Source organism: Mastomys coucha, unplaced genomic scaffold (genome assembly GCF_008632895.1).
Source record: "Mastomys coucha isolate ucsf_1 unplaced genomic scaffold, UCSF_Mcou_1 pScaffold6, whole genome shotgun sequence".
Classification (NCBI taxonomy): Eukaryota; Metazoa; Chordata; class Mammalia; order Rodentia; family Muridae; genus Mastomys; species Mastomys coucha.
This window is the reverse complement of record NW_022196912.1, coordinates 131756565-131764120: the sequence shown is the minus strand read 5'-3', so window position 1 is coordinate 131764120 and position 7556 is coordinate 131756565.

Below are 7556 nucleotides of genomic sequence, written 5' to 3'. Positions count from 1 at the left end.
TCTCCCTCTCCCTCTCTCTCTCCCTCTCTCTCTCTCTCTCTCTCTCACACACACACACACACACACACATACACACTTACTTTACTAAATACTGACTCAAGTAATGAAATATTTTTAAAATTGGGGTGTCCACCAGTAATAGCTCAAAATGACTTGAGCACTAAGGCATTAACTTAGACAAATTAAAGCATTTGGCAAATGATATACAACCCAGTATAACCCTAGCCAGAAAATGTAAACCCCAACATTCAGTCCTACTCTGGAAGTAGAACAATACTCCATGGTTTTTCTCTTTGATGGTTATCATCTTCATTTAAAAACAGAAAAAAAAAACCCACCATAGTCACATAAGATTTAACCCTCCTTTGTCTACATTTATTTTTGCTAAAGTACACTATTGAACCAGAGATCAAATATTTCTGAAATGAGTCCCATCTTAGTGCATCCTACAAATGTAACAGCTCCCTCCCCAACTGGAGTCCAGTGGTCCCAACATTATCTTGTTTGTTTTTGTTTTTGTTTTGAGACAGGGTTTCTCTATGTAGCCCTGGCTATTCTTTCTTATTAAAACAGTGTGTGTGTGTGTGTGTGTGTGTGTGTGTGTGAAATTCAGTAATGGTGTGACTTAAGGCTGATTCAGCCACTGTTTGTTGGAGTATAAACTGCTTTGTCCTTCTTGGAAGAGTAATCTGATCATTTCTACCTAGGAACTTTATAATAATGTCCTTATCTCACAGTAATCCATACTTTTCTAGAGTTTTAAAAAATTAATCAGAAGTTTAATGTATCTGATAGCCCAGGTATGCATCTGGCAGAGTACCCGCCTAACATGCACAAGCCTCAGAGTCTGATAGCCAAGGACTGCATACACCAGGCATGATGGTGTATACCAGTCCTGAAATTGCAGCACTGGAGAGGCAGAGACAGGTCATCCTTTCCTACACAGGGAATGTAAAGGCAGCCAGGGCTGTATGAGACCACATCTCAAAAACAAACCAGAACAATACAAAGTAGTAATTAAGGATGGCCAATATATCACTGTGCATATAGATCATGTGAGAGGAAAACTAAATGTTCAATATTAGGTGAGTGCGTAACATTTTGAGATATGTAACTTTAGCTGTTTAAGATTAGAATTTTTAACATAAGAGAAAATTATTTTGATATTAGTGAAGAAAGAAAAAAGTGCACAGTAAAAAGTTTATGAAGACACAATTATGTTCAGGAAGTGAAATGAAGTCAGCTTCTATCTATAATTTTTTGTGTATTTCAGTCAGCACCTGATTGTCCCTAAAAAAGAAAATAGAGTTTAAATTTTTCATTAGGACTGAAGATAAGATTTAGCATCAGGACACCTGCTTAGCGAAAGGAGGCTCTAGAAATTTAAAAAGCAAGCAAACAAAATAGATAACTTTTATTGAAGTATAAACCTCTGGTTTAGTATAGCAGTGGGAATACTTTTAAAAAATCTGCATTTATACATGAATGCCTTTCTTAGCATCCAAAGAAGTAAATATATTTTTAAATTACTAATCCAAATGTATAGCTAATTGATTTTATAACTAAAGTAGCAGTTGGAGAGAAGTAGGGTCATTTATGGGAGCATGCATACTATTTAGCATCCCAAGGAGTGCTACCACAGACTGAGTTCCCTGAACTTAAAAATCCCTGAACTTCCCACCTTCCAGTTCCTTCAGAATCTGGTTATGGCTGGGTCTCCTAGTAAAAGTGGAGTTTAAGGAGTATCTCTCTTTGAAGCCCAGGTCTAAAGAGTACCCTCAGTCTATGTGTAAAAGGCTGTGTGTTGTTCTTTCTGATTAGCTGGTGGACAAACATGGTCTGTTAATTCCATTCTTGCTTCCTCAGATGTGCTACATATGGCAAGATGAACAGCCTGTTAAGTAGCAAGGTCTTTATCTAACTCTCCCTTATTAGTACTGTGTATAAGCCACATAGAATTTTACTCATTTCTGGAGATACTCATAAACAGCAATTATCTCAAGAGAGGAAGCTATCAAAAAATGAAATTAATAGCAAAAATAAGCCACAGGCAAGTAACTGGTTACATAAACATAAGGAATTGCTTTTAGAGATGGTGTCATGAATCAATGGATGGATACGGTATCGATTTCCTACAGCCATATTTTCACAGAAGGAAAAAGAAACTCTCCTGAGACAGAGAACTTTCACATGTAACTGTTTGGTTACGATTTATGCAATACCTTGCAAGTGAGAGTTTTGAGGCTTCTCTGAGTCCACCTTTGAACAATTACAATGAGAGCAAATCAGCCAGAGGTGAGTGTAACAACACAGGGAGTAGAATGTTCAGGACAAAACTTCAAATACAGAATCAAAACTGGAAGGACTGAACACATTTCAGGTGCCTTCTATTTGCAACTTTAGTATCAGGAAGTGTAGAGTGGCTGACCAACAAGTCTCCAGCTATTTCTCTTCTAAACTAGGTAGGTGTGGTTTCTTAGTCAGCCGGGCTAATGAATAACAACAGCACAATGGATTGCAAATGAAGACACACAAAATAGTAAAAAGAAAATTCAATCACACAAGTTCACCCTCCAGGTAATGAGCAATCCTAACATTTCACATCCTAATTCTTTTTAAAACAACACAAAATATTGTCCTTTCTAATTTTTTTATTATATTTCTTCTAGTTATATGAAAGATATTCTAAGTAAAATATATTTTCCCATTTGCTATAGTCTTAATTAAACAAGACAAAAAAACATACATTTTTTTTCAATGTAAGAGACATACTGAGAGAAAGAAACAGAGCCAGAGAGAAAGAGACAGAAAGACAGAGAGAAAGAAAGGGGCCCAACTTTTAAATATGTTGTTCTCTGACAAACTTAATTTTGAAAACAAACTTAGCCTAAAAAATAATTCAGAAAATAAGGAGATAAATGAATGAAATCATTAAATTATTTGTATTTTAGTCACTATAATAAGGAAAATAAAGTCACTTCAACATATAAAATTTGTAAATTTTAATAATAAATAGAATGCTGCTAAAACTCACATTTAATCATTCGAAGTAACAATATTAACCATTAAGATTTTAATCTGGCTGTCCACACATGAAATAAAACATAGAACTAAACTAAATATATTCTTAATTTTTTTCTTTTTATTTAGGCCATGGTAGAGAAGAAACCATAGAAATTCTGTATACCACCTAAGATCCATAACCAATAGTTCACCTTTAAGTGAATTTTAAAATATTCATGCTTCCAGAGCATAAAATAAGAAAAGAAGTCACAGCCCTAACTATCATTTTTCTTCCACTAGGAATCTACCACCACCTTGTTGTGAAAGTAGCTCCCTGCAAAGCAAGTAGAATTTTAAGAATGGAAAAACTTCACTAAATCTAACTTTCAGGATATTCATACTAAAACACACAAGTAAACATGTCACTGGCAATGCATTTCATTTAATAATTACATACTAAGTAAAGCATGTCATGCCTCCTACAAAGTGTATATACCAGAATGTCTATATAGCATGATGTTCTGTTCCCAAAATATTTATTAAGTGGTTTAATTGCTCTCCAGTCATTAATATAATACTTAACTATGATATTGCCTAAAATATGTTAATGCTGAGGACATGGGAATTGTAATGTATGTGTGTACCTTACCTAAACTTAACTCCCACAGTTTTGAGTAACATAAATATTCTTTGGGAGAAATACCCAAACTGACTTTATTTCAAAGTATAAAAGTTAGTAAATTGTAACCCAATAAAGCTCACTCTTTTAATTAAAGTTGAGATATTTCTAGCATAATGCTGCAAAGATTATTTTCAAACAGATGAGAAGTTCACATGTTTAACACAACAATCTTGTTAAAACACCACTAAATCAATGAATATATCTTTTAAATACATTTCCAACAGCCACAAAGATGGCTAAAGTGAATGGAAAAGAACCAACTTAGGGAAGGGGTGGGGGTGGGGGTGGGGGTGGAGGAGCTGAAGTAAGGAACAGGTATGCAAGAGAAATGAGTACTGATCAACATAGGAGCAAGAACACAACTTCCTGAAATGATGAGAAATCTGGTGACAGGGTTCCTGGGTAATTAGGGTCATTAAACTGGGTACAGAATTGGGCAGTACAAATCCTTTACTTTCAGCTGAATTAGACAATTACCTGAACTCTCGGAATGGGGAGACCATCTACTGTTTTTCTTCTGTTTCAGGGCTTAAAATGAACTGGCCCAAAACTTGAAAGCTAGGATTGGTTCCCCTACAGACATAAAGGTAACCCAAGGTGAAATATTGAATGTTCCCAACATTCACACAGAGTTCAGGGTGAAGTGAGCATAATGTAAATCAACTCATTGTTTAGGCCCTTTCAAATGGGTTGCCAAGAGAGAGGAGAAAACTTGATAAGCAGGCTCCAGTTTCTAAGTGTTGATTTAGAAATCTTGAAGCTTGTGGGAGCTCAATTCATCTAAGGGAAGAAACTTAAAGAAAGGAAACCAAACAAGGAAAATGATGTGGAATGCAGCACTGGGACAAATGGAGTACAAGGAATTTTCTTAATAATAATAATAGAAAAAAAAAAAAGCAAGAAAGCCTCCATTGTGCTTTAGGTGACAAATTTAGAATTCTTTTATTTTTAGGTTCAGGGTCTAATTTCCTTTTGATATTTACAGAGTCCAACTGTTGACAATTATTATCAAACTTGGCAAAAGATTAGATTAAGTCTCAAAGATTTAGTCCTCTTCAGTTAAGTAGCATGGGACAGCAAAGGCATTTTTTCTTCCTTTGAACATTCTGTAGTGGAGAACCCATTTAAATTGTGTGGGTGCAGAACTGGGTGGCTTCAAAACACCAGTGATCACATCACCTTTGAAGAGCTCAGTTGCTCCAGGCCTCCTTCTTTTGGCCATCAAGAAAAATGGCCTTTTTGCAGACTGCTGCCCCAGCTTTTGCCGGTGTCATATTTGTCACGGCATATGTATACATATGTATATATTTAAGATCATATATATATATATATATATATATATGTGTGTGTGTGTGTGTGTATGTATACATATATATATGATCTTTAAAGTATTGATTGTTTCCATTTTTTAAAAATCACCAATAAAACTTGAATGTAAGGGAAAAAATAACACTGCTTAGCAGAGGCAAGAAAAATAAAAGTAGAAATGTCCTAGATTATCTCCAGGGGGATTTGAAAGACACTTGTGGCTTACTTGAGAAGCTTCATTTAGCATTGAACATTCTGTTACTGGTGACAGCACAGTGGGAATTCCCACTCCAACAACCCATGAAATGTTACTGCATAATTATTCACCTTCTGAGGCCCATTAGAACTTATCAGCAGAGAAAGAAATTTAATTTAAATTCACCCCTCTGTGCTACAGAATGGCAGGGACATGAGATCAAAGCACAAAGCTCTGTCCTTCAGTGGTTTGCAACACCTAGGCACAATAGGGTGAGAGAAGGCAGCATTCCAGTGTTTCCTGGCTTTCCGGACCTGAGGGGGTGGGGGAGGGGTGAGCTTGCGTCACCAGCTGTTTCAGGGAGGAGACTGGTGCTCTGAAGGGGGAGTTGTCAATTATGTTCTAGAGCTGCGGGTGGCCAAGTACCTGCCTGTGCAAACCACTTTGCTTGTGTTGGGCACTCTAAACACCAAATAAAGAACCTTTCCTTCCCCACAATAGGTAGGGAGTCAATGGAAATAAGGATTTTTAACTACAGAAGTAACTATGAGAACTCTGTTTTGCACAGGTGTGCATCCCGGAGTGCTTCCCTGTTAGTGCTTAAGAAGAGTTTCGACAAAGCCGCAGTCTGAGGGTGCCTCATACAAAAGCAGAATGGTGCACAGGCGCCATCAATAATCTTCAAATGTGTTCCTTGGTACAAGGGTACAAAGTAGATCCCAGTTAACACAAGCACCCATAGGTCTAGGGCCTAGAGGGGTCTACAAAAGTCAAATGCTGGCTCTTTTCCTCAGACAGTCTGCATGCATGCTGCAGGAACAGTCTCCAAATAAGGGTACGCTTTCAAAACGATTGATCCTTCTCCTGGGTCTTTTAAAATATCACCAAGATACGGCCTGGAGAAGATTGCTATCGTGCCCTAGTACCCAGTTGGCCAAAGAATAGAGTGGGAGAGCAGAGAGAATGAAAGTAGTAGTAGTAGTAGTGGTAGTAGTAGTAGTAGTAGTAGTAGTAGTAAAATAAATAGGTGAGTTTTGGGTACAAGGCTTTAAGAAAAGTTTATTTTTGCTCAAGGTACCATGAGTCTGTACCTTCCTACCAACTCTCTTTTCTGCTAGGTGGCTAAACTTATTCCTAAATCCAAAAACAAGCAGGCAGACAAAAACAAAAAACAAAAAACAAAAACAAAAACAACAACAACCCAAAACCAAACAAATAAAAAATCGCCGCAAGCTTTCTCTGTGAGCCAGACTCAGTGGCAAGGCGGTTTAGGGAAGAGGGATGCTGATGGAGCCCAAGGTCAGGCTGGAGAGCCGCGGGCTCGAGACTCTGCAGCGCGGTCGCGTGGCACAGGGTGGCGCTCGCTGTCCGCGCAGAAGGTTCAGGCGGCCGCCAGCCTTTGTGTGCGCCGGGAGCCCAGAGAGTTCCAGCAAAACCGCCAGTCACCTCAGGCTTCCACTGCTACCCGGGAGCAGCCGGCGCCAGTGGAGCTTAGCAGCTGGAAGCCTTTCTGGGGCGGCTGGTGATCTTTCCGAGGGCTACCTGCATATAAAGAACGCTAAGTCGTATGGGATGAGTTGGGAATAAAGGGGGCGGCGGCGGAGAATGACTAGGAACTCTTCCCTAGCTTCCCTGGTTGTTTCCAAAGAACCAGGAAAAATGGGGGCCGGGCGGAGAATTCAGCAGAGCAGGGTAACTTCCAGTGAGCCTTCAGCAGAACTTAAGGCCAGAGCAGTCAAACTGGGGAGTGGACTGCAAACAAGAACCCAACTATTCGAGCTTTAAAAGATGGCTTTAAAACTAACTATAAGGGACTGGTTTGTAGAGAACGCATTATGCCTAAGGCTAGGTCACCCCAAGCCCTCCTCTGTTCCCAGGGTTCTAAGAGTCCCGACTTTCCTCAGGAATCAAAGCCAATGTAGAAACCTGCTTCTCTGCTGCCAATAGACCCCAAAGAAATTAAATTAAATTAAATTAAATTAAACACGCGTCCAGGGACTAAAATAAAATAGGCTCTTTTCCTCCCACCTAGCAGCAGGGAATCAACGTTCAGCTCCCAGGGAGAGACTACAAGGTGGCCGTGCGCTCTTCCCCAGGAACCAGCGGCTAGAATCCAGGACACCCAGGGATTACTAGCTTTCCCCTGATCCGGAAGCATGAAATAGGGGCACAAGCAAGTTCTGCGTCTTGGTTTTTTAAGTAACAGCAACCACTGTATTAAGCAAAATGCTTTGGAAGACAGCACTCCGATTGTGGCCGAATGAATCTCAAGAGTACAGCATTGCCCTCTTACACAACATCTCTCCAAAGTCTGCAAAGTCAGTCGTAGAGTTTTAAGGCTATTTTGGAAAAGGAGCACACGGGGGG